The following is an 11,076-nucleotide window of genomic DNA, read 5'->3' on the forward strand; positions in this document are numbered from 1 at the left end:
CCAGGCTTCCTTTAGATTTGTTGTTCTTGTTGATGTATTGAGACAAGGTTTCTCTAGGTAGCCCTGGCTGTCCTGGAACCCCTGTGTAATCTGTGGTCTTTAGCTCACAGAGATCCGCCTGCCTCTATCTCCCAAGTGCTGGCATCAAAGGCATGTGTCAGCTCATCCATCTCCTCACAGACTGTTTTTTTACACACTAGGGAGTGTAATCCAGCACTAGGGAGGCAGAAGTTAGTCATCCCCAGCTACATACAGTATGTATGAGGCCAGCCTGGGCTACATGAGACTCTGTCACAAACAACAAACGAACAAAACTAAAAGCAAAACAACCCCACAAAAATCCAGCAACTAACAAAAAAATAATGTAATATTACTAATGTTTTGAGACACTCTCTCTGTAGCCCCAGATGGCATAGAAGTTTGCCCTGGTTAGCAAACTTGTGGCAGTCCTACCTCACCCTCCCAAGTGATGGGATTACTCTTCAAGCGGACATGCTAGAGTCACAGGTGTTGTAGATAAATGCCATTGTCTACTCCTTGCTCGATGTTTACTTTCCTCCTGACTTCGGGTTAGTCTGGATTTGGCCCCTGATGGTGCTAGCCACTACTCTCGTCACATATGAGAGACAACAGCGCCCTCTGGTGTTTAAAGCCCAGATCCACAAAAGGAGGGACAAGAGAAAAGGCTCTCAAGGCAGGACAAAGTCACTCCTCTACCCCAGGGTGCCAGACCAAGTGAAAGGGCTAGTCTGACAACGCACCCCTGTTCTGGAAAGCCAGGCTTTTCGGAGCCTGGAGAGACAGTGTCTCAGATTTGACCAGCATCAGGGCCTGTACTGGCCGGAGCCAGCCTAGATGAATGAGAGCATAGTGCATCTGGAGCAGGAAGGAGATAGTCTTTTCCAGAAAGTTCGGCTACACTAATCATCCTTTCACGGAAAGGAGGGAACAGCATCTCCATAAACCACGCCCAAGGACTCTGGCCCTAGGAGAGCGTTTTTAGCGGGGCGTTTTCAAGGGGACAGCCAGGTGAGCACACGGATAGCTGGAGACCCTGAATTTCCTTCCTTGGACTGCTTCCTGGTCCTAAGGCAACCGCCATACTGGCCCCTGTCACCGGCGATGCTGATAATCCCAGATTTTTCTGAATAAGGACAGGTGAGGAGGGCACTTTGCATGTAATACTTATCATTTGATTAGTGTTCTTCAAGTAAGATGGTAGCATCTAGATTATTTTCGTATGGTGAGATTGATGTACAGAATCGCTCAAACTCCTACCTCTTTTCTCCTGCCCCAGGACAGGCCTGCTGGAAATTGAGCAGGAGACTGTGACTCCCTGGCTCGGTCAACAGGTGGGAAACAGAGAAGGGGTGCTGATGGTGGGTAGGCAGGAGGCAGGTTTTACAGTGTGCTTTGAGTGTGTAGGATCTGGCTTGACACAGGCCCTTTGAGAGGCAGCTCAGGGCATTGGTGCCAGACTGGGGTGTTGCATACTGTCAGGGAATTCTCCAGGGGCAGCACAAGGAGCTAGCCCATGATCAGCAACCAAACAAAAACACCAGGGCACAGAAACACCAGGTTGGAGGGGTGACTCAGTGGTTAAGAGAAACTGGCTGAAGACTTCGGTTCAGTTCCCAGCACTCACACCAGGAGAACTCACAACTGTCTGAACTCCAGTCCCAGGGGCTCCTACACTTCTGGCTTCCAGGGTGGACACTGCACTTGGGTGTACATTCCTCCTGTAGATATACTCACATTCACATAATGTAAAATAAGAAAAGTAAACCTTGAAAAATAAACCCCTCTTACCTCAAGGGGGATAAGAGATCATTTCTTCTGGCCTGGGGACACAGACTTAGGGTCTTCTAGGGTCCATGTTCAGATGTGGCAGTAAGTTTTATGAAGTTTTTAATATAATGACGGAACTAGGCAAGCTCTCTTTTCATTTAGTGGGTGAGTCCATAAGGTAGGCAGGTTACAGCGAACTGGGGAACTCTGCTCTCGGCTATAGGCCTCAGATGCTGCCCGACGACATTCCTAGCTTTCTGGTCAGTGCGTGGTGGGGGTCTGTTCACACATCCCAAAAGGACTCACCTAATAGTTATGCTAGTTCACACAAGGGGGTGGGCAATAAATGGCTATTCAAATGAAAGGCTCAAGATAGCCAGGATAAAGTGTAGTTATGATTTGGACCTGCAACATTCCAACCTTTCCAAACACTAAATCCTAATCAATCAGCTTTTGTAGGTACAGCCTCTTTCTGAGGGCTTGTTCGGTGCCAGCTCCGAAAGTGACCAGAAGTATCACTGTAGGACGAGACCAACCACTCTGCACCTCCGTATCCACCTGCTCAGTGAGCAAAAGCAATTCATGGAATGGTTCGGGGGAGAGAATACACCAGGAGGGCCAGCACAGGGCAGCACCTGCACAAAGAATTTGGCTGACATCTAAGTGGAATCAAGAGGCAGCTGGACTACAGGTATCTCCAAGATTTTGGAATTTAATCCTCCTGAGTACACTATCTCTGAAAGGGTGTGTGCCCAAGTGCATATGGGTCCACATCAGTGTTTCCAGCAGCCCCAGCACCTGAAAGGGCCAGGTGTGGGGGTGCACATCTATAGTCTCAGTACTTGACAGGCTGAGGCAGAGGGATCACTAGCTTGAGGCCAGCCTGTGCTGCACTGTCTCAGTAAAGCAACCGAGTGGGACGTGGTGGTGCACACCTTTAATACCAGCACGCTAGAGGCAGAGGCAGGAGAATCTCTGTAGTTGGAGGTTTTGTAGACAGGTTTCTGTCCAACCCGGTCCTGCAGTTGTTTAGTCCCAAATAAGCACACAGAGGCTTATATTAATTATAAACTGTTCGGCTGATGTCTCAGGCTTCTTATCAGGCCGGCTCCTATTTCTATTAATCTGTGTATCTCCACATGGTCTTGGCTTACCAGTGATGCCCAGGTCTCTTGCTTCCTCAGGAGCTACATGGCCTCTCTTTGACTCTGCCTACTAGCTTTCTCTATCCCTGTTTGGATTTCCTGCCTGGATAATTCCTGTCTGTCCGTTGGCTGAAACAGCTTTATTCATCAACCAATAATAGAAACATATATTCACAGCACACAGAAAGACATCCCCTTTTCATCCCACCTGCCAGTTTCCAGATATACTATCAGAGGCTTAATATTTATTATAATTATTTGGCCAGTGCCTCAGGCATATTACTGACACTTGCTCTTACAATGAAATTAATCCATTTTTACTAATCTGTGTATCACCATATGGCTGTGGCTTACAGGTAATGGTCTGGCACCTAACTTATACTGCATCTCTGGCTCTGCCTTCATTCTCCCCATAACTCTGTTTGGATTTCCCACCTAGCTATATTCTGCCTGGCCATTGGTCAAAAACAGCTTTATTTATCAACCAATAAAAGCAACGCATACAGAAGGACATCCCACATCAAATTTCTGTGAGTTCGAGGCCAGCATGGTCTACATATTGAGTTCCAGGACAGCCGGGGCTACACAGAGAGACTCAACGAGAGAAAGAAAGAGAGAAACTAAACAATGAAAAATGACAAACAATAACAGTGGGGTCCTGGGAAGGTGACTCAGTGGATAAAAGTGATTGCTAAGCAGGCATGAGGACTGAGTTCAACACCTCAGCACAGTGATTCCAGAACTCCCACAAAAAGATGGGCAGTGAAGACAAGAGAATCCTTGGAAGTTCATGAGCCACTAGCCTGGCTCATGTGATGCAGAGAAAACAATAAAGAGACCCTGTCTCCTTGTTGGTGGAAGGCCAGGCCTGATGCCCAAGGCTGTCTTCTGGTCTCTACATATGCATCTTGTGCACACAAAACAACCAGTGGCTCAGCCTTGAAGGTAGTCCTTGGCGACACAAGAAGAGACACTGCAGAAGGAGCTGGACAAAAGACAACTTCCCCTCTCCTCCTCCTTCCTCTCCTCCTCCTTCCTCTCCTCCTTCTCCTTCCCCCCTCCTCCCCCCTCCTTCTCCTCCTTATTCTCATTCTTTTTTTGTTTACTTAAAAAGATTTATTTTATTTATGCATGGTACCTGTGGAGGCCAGAAGAGGGCATCAGATTCCCTGAAACTGGAGTAACATAGTTGTGAGCCACCATATGGGTGCTGGGAAACCAAACTTATGTCCTCTGGAAGAGCAGCAGGGCTCTTAACCACTGAGCCATCTCTCCAGCCTTATTATTAAGTCTTGTTATTCTTGTTCTTCCTCTTTGGCTTTTTAATCCTTCTCCCCACTGCTTTTTTCTTGGTTCTTGTGAAATATTAGTATGTATGGGTTTTTCCTGGTTAGTGTGTTGGGGTTGAAATGAGAGGGGATATGAATAGGGCTTGGAGGAGGGGAAGTTGCAGATCAGGACATCCCCAGTCAGCAGCCAGAAGGGCCCTGAGGACTATGGACTCCCAAGTCCATGGGGCTGATGATGGTTTGTCTTGTGTGTTTCTGAGTTATATAGTTAGTTGGTTCTAAGCTTTACCATGAAATCCTCAGTATCAAGCCCAGGCCAGCCTGAAACTTATTCTGTTATCAAGCCCAGCCTAGTTTCTAGCTCAGAAACCTGAGTCCTCCTGACTCAGTCTCTCAAGTGTTAAGATTTCAGGTGTCATCACACCTGGCTGGGTTAAGAATTTCTCTTAAAAAAAAAAAAAAAGAATTTCTCTTTCAAGTTCGCCTATAAAAAAAACCCCCAAAACAAAAAAAACAGGCCAACAAATGATGCAGTGGAGGGTGGGTGTATGTTATGGCCATTATTTAGTAGTTTCTCCAGAATTTTTGGGGTGGAAAGACTTGAGATTTACCTTGAAGTTGCAATTGTAACACAAACCACTTTCCACCTGATTGCCTGCCTCGGCTGGGGTCTGTGGGTCTGTGGGTCTGTGGGTAGAGAGAGGGTCAACCACTATGGGAAACAGTTTTCTCAAATTACCACTGGGAGGCGCTACAGACACACTCTCAGTGCTACAGCCCAGACCAGTGGAAGCTAAGGTCAGATTTTGGTTTGAGAATTCAGGACCAGGCAGGAAAGGAAGATAAAACCAGCTTTTTAGCTGGGCGGTGGTGGCACACTCTTTTAATCCCAGCACTCGGGAGGCAGAGGGGAAGAGGCAGGCGAATCTCTGTGAGTTCGAGACCAAGCCTGGTCTACAACAGTTCCAGGACAGCCTCTAAAGCCACAGAGAAACCCCTGGCTCGAACCCCTGCCCCCAAACTAAACCAAACCAAAACCCCAGCGGTTTTTCTGGGTGTTGTGGTGCACATCTTTAATCCTAGCACTTGGGAGGCAGAGGCAGGCAGATCTCTATGAGTTCGAGACCAGCCAGAGCTTCATAGAGAGACTTTGTATCCATGGTTGGTCTAAAATTCTGACTGTCTAACGGAAGGTGTGAGCCACCATGCCCAGTTGATGCTCTGATGTGCGCTCTCGCTCCACCCCCACCCCAACCCCTCCATAGCCCTGCTGCTAAGAACTAGCTAGCTCTGCAGACCCAGCAGGTCTGGAGTGCCCGGAGCCCAGGTGATTATTATTTTTGCTTGCTTGTGTGTTTTTTTTTAAGAAAGGGTCTTGCTGTGTAGCCCAGGCTATCCTGGAACTGTGATTTTCCTAACCTCATGCCCACTCCACTTCAGCCTCATCCCCCCCCCGCCCCCCCCTCCCTTTGGTTTTTCGAGGCAGGGCTCTGTGTAGCTGGAGCTGTTTTGGCACTCGCCTGAGACCAGGCCTAGAACTCAACATAAATCTGCTTGCCTCTGCCTCCCGAGTGCTGGGATCAAAGGCATGCGCCGCCATCACCTAGTCCAGCATCATTTTTTAAAATTTAATTTTTCACCTGTATAGGAGTTTTGCCTGCATGTATGTCTATCTTTTGCATGTCTAGCATGCGTGTGCCTGATGCACAGGGAGTCCTTCCAGAAGAGGGTGGATCCTCTGAAAGCGGAGTTTCAGACTATCATAACCTCCCATGTTGGTCCTGAGTTGAACCTGAGTAGTCTGGGAGAGATCGTAACTCTGAGCTGTCTTCCCAGCCCGTTTCAGCTTTTTGTTGTTTGGTTTGGTTGAGTGTGGTTTTCTTTTTCTTTTTTTCTCGAGACAGGGTTTCTCTGTGTCATAGCTCTGATAGCTCTGGGTGTCCTGGAACTCACTTTGTAGACCAGGCTTGCCCTACACTCACAGAGATCACCTGCCCAGCAAGTGGCACCACTGCCTGGCTCTGTCTCAGCTTCTTGCAGGGAGGGACTGCAGGTGTGTGTCACCATGGATAACTGGCATGATTTTTTTAATTTCAGGTGTACAGAAGGTGGGAGGGTGGGATAATTTACTTTGAACATTAGGACCTAATGGAAAAAGTGTTGAATTTGAAGGCTACAGTTCCAGCTTGACACTTTGTGGGAGGTCCCCCTTCTGGGACAAGGATAATTTGAGACAGGGCTGTTTGCTGGGAGGCAGGGAGCCTGGTTCAGCAATGGATTGTTTGCCTACCACAGGAGAAGCTCTGGATTCAACTCCTAGAACTGAAAAAGAACTCTCATTCTTATACTCAGGAGGTAAAGGCAGACAGATATCTATGAATTTGAGGCCAGACTGGTCTACAAAGTGAGTTCCAGGATAGCCAGGGTTACATAATAGAGATCCCATCTTAAGACAAACAAACAAACAAAACTGCATCTCATAGACATCTATTACCTTCCATAGAGAAGAAGAAATACACATTTTTTGTTGCTCTTTCTTCTCTGCATACATTAGCATATACTTGTTTTTAAATAAATAAATGGGATGTAGCTCAGTTGGTACCTAGTATGTACAAAGCCCAGCGTCCATCCCTAGACTCCACAGACCACACCTGTACTTGCATCGATCAAAGGTATAGACAAGGGAGATGGGAAGTTCAAGGTCATTCTAGGCCATTGTGACATTTTGGACAAAAATCTCCTCCATAGGCTGGCTCTGTGTTTCAATATTTGGTCCCAGATTGACAGAACTGTTTGAGAAGGATTGGGTGGTATGGTCTTGTTGGAGATGTTGTCACTGGGGCTGGGCTTTGAGGTTTCAAAAGACTTACACCTTTTCCAGCATGCCTCTCTGCCTCCTGCTTATAGATCAAGACGTGACCTTGGTGTCACTCCTGCCTGCCACCAAGCTCCCGACATGGTGGTGACAGAACAGTAAGCCCTAAATAAACCTTTCCTATTATGACTTGCCTTGGTTGTGGTGTTTTATCACAGCAATAGTAAGGAAACTAAGCCCCACTATATACCGAATTCCAGGCCTGTATTTTGAGAGAACCTTTCTCAAAAACAAAACAAAATGAAACCCAGCCTCCACCCCCCCAAAAAAACCCAAACAAAACAAGAAATAGAAATAAATGGAAAGCCAAGCAAAGTGATACCTGACTCTGTCTCAAAAGCAAACAAGTAAACAAACAACCCGCCATCTAGGCCCGTGAGATGGCTCAGTAGGTGAAGGTGTTTGCAGCCAAGCCAGAACCCACATAACAGAAGGAGAGAATAGACTTCTGCAAATTGTCTTTTTTGTCCTCTATACATGCACACATATACACAAATAAAATAAATGTGAGAAGCAAAAACATAAAACCACTGGGAAAGCCGAGGCAAGAGGAGCATGAGTTCCATGCCAGTCCGGGATATAAAAAGAAATCATAAATGAATGGGGCATAGTGGTGAACACCCGTAAGCCCAGGAATCTGAGAAAGGAGGATTGAGGGTTCTAGGTTAGCCTGGGGTACATGTTGAGATTCTGGTCTCAAAAACAAAGGGGGCTGGAGAAATGGCTCAGTGGTTAAGAGAGCTTGTTGCTCTTGCAGAAGACTTGGGTTTGATTCCTGGCACCCACAAGGTGGTTCACAACCATCTGTTTTTTGTTTTGTTTTGTTTTGTTTTTTGTTTTTTCGAGAAAGGGTTTCTCTGTGGCTTTGGAGGCTGTCCTGGAACTAGCTCTTATAGACCAGGCTGGTCTCGAACTCACAGAGATCCACCTGCCTCTGCCTCCCAAGTGCTGGGATTAAAGGCGTGCGCCACCAACGCCAGGCTCACAACCATCTGTGACTCCAGTTCAGGGGATCCAGTACCCTCTTCTGGTCTCCAAAGGCACTGAACACACACGGAGCACAGACATACATGGAGACAAAACACTCATACACAGAAAATCAAGCAAAAACAAAAACCAGACAAACAAAAAAGAAAAGCATAAATGGTAACAACACTATATATGTTGGTCTGGGAAAATCTTCACATCATGGTATTATTTTATGTAGGTCTGTCAATTTTTTAGTCATCTTAACTATTACTGGTTTTAGTGTAATACTGAGCCATCCTAAATAACACAGAGAGAATTTCCAAACATAAATTTCTGTTGTTACTATAGTTTAGTTTTAAGGTTTTCAAAAGAAGACTTGTTCATTTTTTATTTTATGTGTATGAGTGTTTTGTCTGTATGTCTGTCCGTACATCATATGTATACAGTGCTTGCAGAGGTCAGAAAGAAGGTGTTGGATCCACCATGTGGATGCTGGGAATTAAACTCAGGTCCTGTGGAAGAGCAGCCAGAGTTCATAACTGTTGAGCCATCTCTGTAGTCTTTTTATGTTTGTTTGTTTGTCTTCTCTTGAGGCAGTGTCCCATGGTGTACCCCTAGGTTGGCCTGGACCTTGCCCTCTAGACCAAGCTGGCCTCACTTCATAGGAATTCACCTGCCTTTGCCTTCTGAGTGCTGAGATCAAAGGTGTGCACCGCCACTTCTGGCTGTTGTAGGGTTTTTTGTTTTTGTTTTTCTTTTCAGACAGTCTCTCCCTGGCAAGTCTTAGACTTTCATTCCTCCCGCCTCCATCTCTCAAGTCCCAGGACAGAAGATTTGCACAAGTCAACCTTTCAATACTGAAGTAGCATTGGCACAGCAATACCTGTGTCACAGTCAATTGCGTGTCTTCAAAGAATCTGGGGGCAAGGAGCAGGTGTAAAAGGTAAAAAGAGACTTTCGTAAGTTACGTTGATGCAATGATCCTTGGCCACAGAATCAGTAGCAACGGTGGCTACTGTCCAAGGTTAAACACAACGCTGGGCAGATGTTTTCTGTGTGAGGCTGCTGTAGTCTGAGTGGGACGGTGGCTGTGACAGCCTTTTGTCAATAGTTTTTCTAATTAATCATTTGTGAAATGTTTCTTTCTTGATTTCACTTTAGTATCTTGTAATACTTGACAAAAGCAATTACACTTTCATTCATTCTTCTTTTTTTTTCTTTCAGAACCAGAGTCTCACATAACCTAAGCTGGACTTGAACTTCTGATCCTTCTGCCTCCACCTCCTAGCTGCTGAGATTATAGGTGTGTACTACCTTGGCAAGACTATATTAATGCTGCCAAGAATAAAACCCAGGGCCTCGAACATGCTCCGAAAGCACTCTACAACTGAGCCACATCCCCAGCTCTCCATTTTGATTTTGACAACTGCCACAAAAGTCCTTGAACAGGCCTGGTGGCACTCATCTGTAATCCTAACACTAGGTAGGCCACAGCAGGAAAGATCTCATGTTTGGGACCTGACTGGGCTACAGAATGGGTTCAAAGCTAGCCTGGGTAGTGTAATGAGACCCATATTCAAATTTAAAAACATGCTTGAACATGTTATTGTCATTTGTGTAAGTTTAAATGAAGGAGGAATTCTTAGCAGTGGAACTGCTGGGTCAAAGTGAATGAGCTTTGAAAATGTTCATGCATGAAACCCTAGGTTTGATCTTAGCAATCAAATGACATCTTTGACACACAGTGTCATATGGTTTTTCTTTGGTTTGTTTTTTGTGTTTTGTTTTCTGAGACAGGATCTCTCTGTGTAGCCCTGGCTATCCTGTAGACCAGGCTAGCCTCAAACTCAGAGATCCTCCTGCCTCTGCCTCCTGAGTGCTGGGATTAAAGGCGTGCACCATCATTGCCTGGCATTATATGCATTCTTTAAAGCTTTGTGTTTCCATTTTCAAAGTGTTAGGAAGATGCACATAGTAATTATCACCATAAATGTGTGTGTACTCTTGTGTGTGGGTGCATACGAAGAGGTAAACACAGAGGGGTGCACATAGAGGAGAACACACGGAGGTGTGAACATGGAGGGGTACACGTGGAGGGGTGTACTTAAAGGTTAGAGATCAAATTAGGGTGTCACAGGAGCCATCTATCTTTTTGTTTTGATTTTTTTTTTTTGAGTCCCAGGCTGTCCTAGAACTCTCTCTGTAAACCAGGTTGGCCTTAAACTCACAGAAATCTGCCTGCCTCTGCTTCCCGAGTGCTGGGATTATCAACACACATCACCGTGATTAGTCCCATCTTGTCTCTTGCTGGGACCTGGGGCTTGCTGGTGTGACTAGGCTGACTGGCCAGAGACCCCCAGGGGTCCTGGTACACTAAGCCTGTGGGTACTGGGAGCAAGCGGGGGTCCTCATGCTTTCCCAGAAAGAACACCACTGGTTGAGCTTTCTTTCCAACCCTTATTCCCTGCCCCTCCCCCTTCTGGCTTCTGTCAGCCTGTATGGCCCAAGTGATCTTATCACCTCACCTTCTCATATAGTTGGGGCTGTTAGAGCACACCACTGGCCCCAGTCATGTCTTAATCACTTTTTAAAAAGTAATTTAGTTGGGGGCTGGAGAGATGGCTCAGTGGTTAAGAGCACTGCTTGTTCTTCCAAAGGTCCGGAGTTCAATTCCCAGCAACCACATGGTGGCTCACAGTCATCTGTAATGAGATCTGGTGCCCTCCTCTGGCCTGCAGGCATACATGCAGACAGAACACTGTACACATAATAAATAAATAAATTTTAAAAAATAATTTAATTATTTATATGTATTTTGTGTACATTGCTATTTTGCTTGCATGTATGTCTGTGGGGGTGTCAAATACCCTGGAACTAGAGTTAGGGACATTTGTGAGTCACTACCCTGTGGGTCCTGGGAATTGAACCCAGATCCTATGGAAGAGCAGCCAGTGCTCTTAACCTCTGAGCCATCTCTCCAGCTCCCCCCCAACTTTTAAAAAATTTAACA

The 11,076-nt window shown here is 46.1% G+C and overlaps 1 long non-coding RNA gene across 1 annotated transcript; it reads left to right on the forward strand.

Moving 5' to 3' along the window:
* Positions 1–664: 664 nt before the first annotated feature.
* Positions 665–10,752, forward strand: LOC103160134. Its single transcript, XR_003485186.2, has 5 exons — positions 665–1,158; positions 1,298–1,352; positions 2,239–2,479; positions 8,829–9,009; positions 9,291–10,752. It is a non-coding gene; the product is annotated as an uncharacterized LOC103160134 (long non-coding RNA).
* The last annotated feature ends 324 nt before the right edge of the window (positions 10,753–11,076 follow it).

This window comes from Cricetulus griseus, chromosome 4 (assembly GCF_003668045.3).
Source record: "Cricetulus griseus strain 17A/GY chromosome 4, alternate assembly CriGri-PICRH-1.0, whole genome shotgun sequence".
NCBI lineage: Eukaryota > Metazoa > Chordata > Mammalia > Rodentia > Cricetidae > Cricetulus > Cricetulus griseus.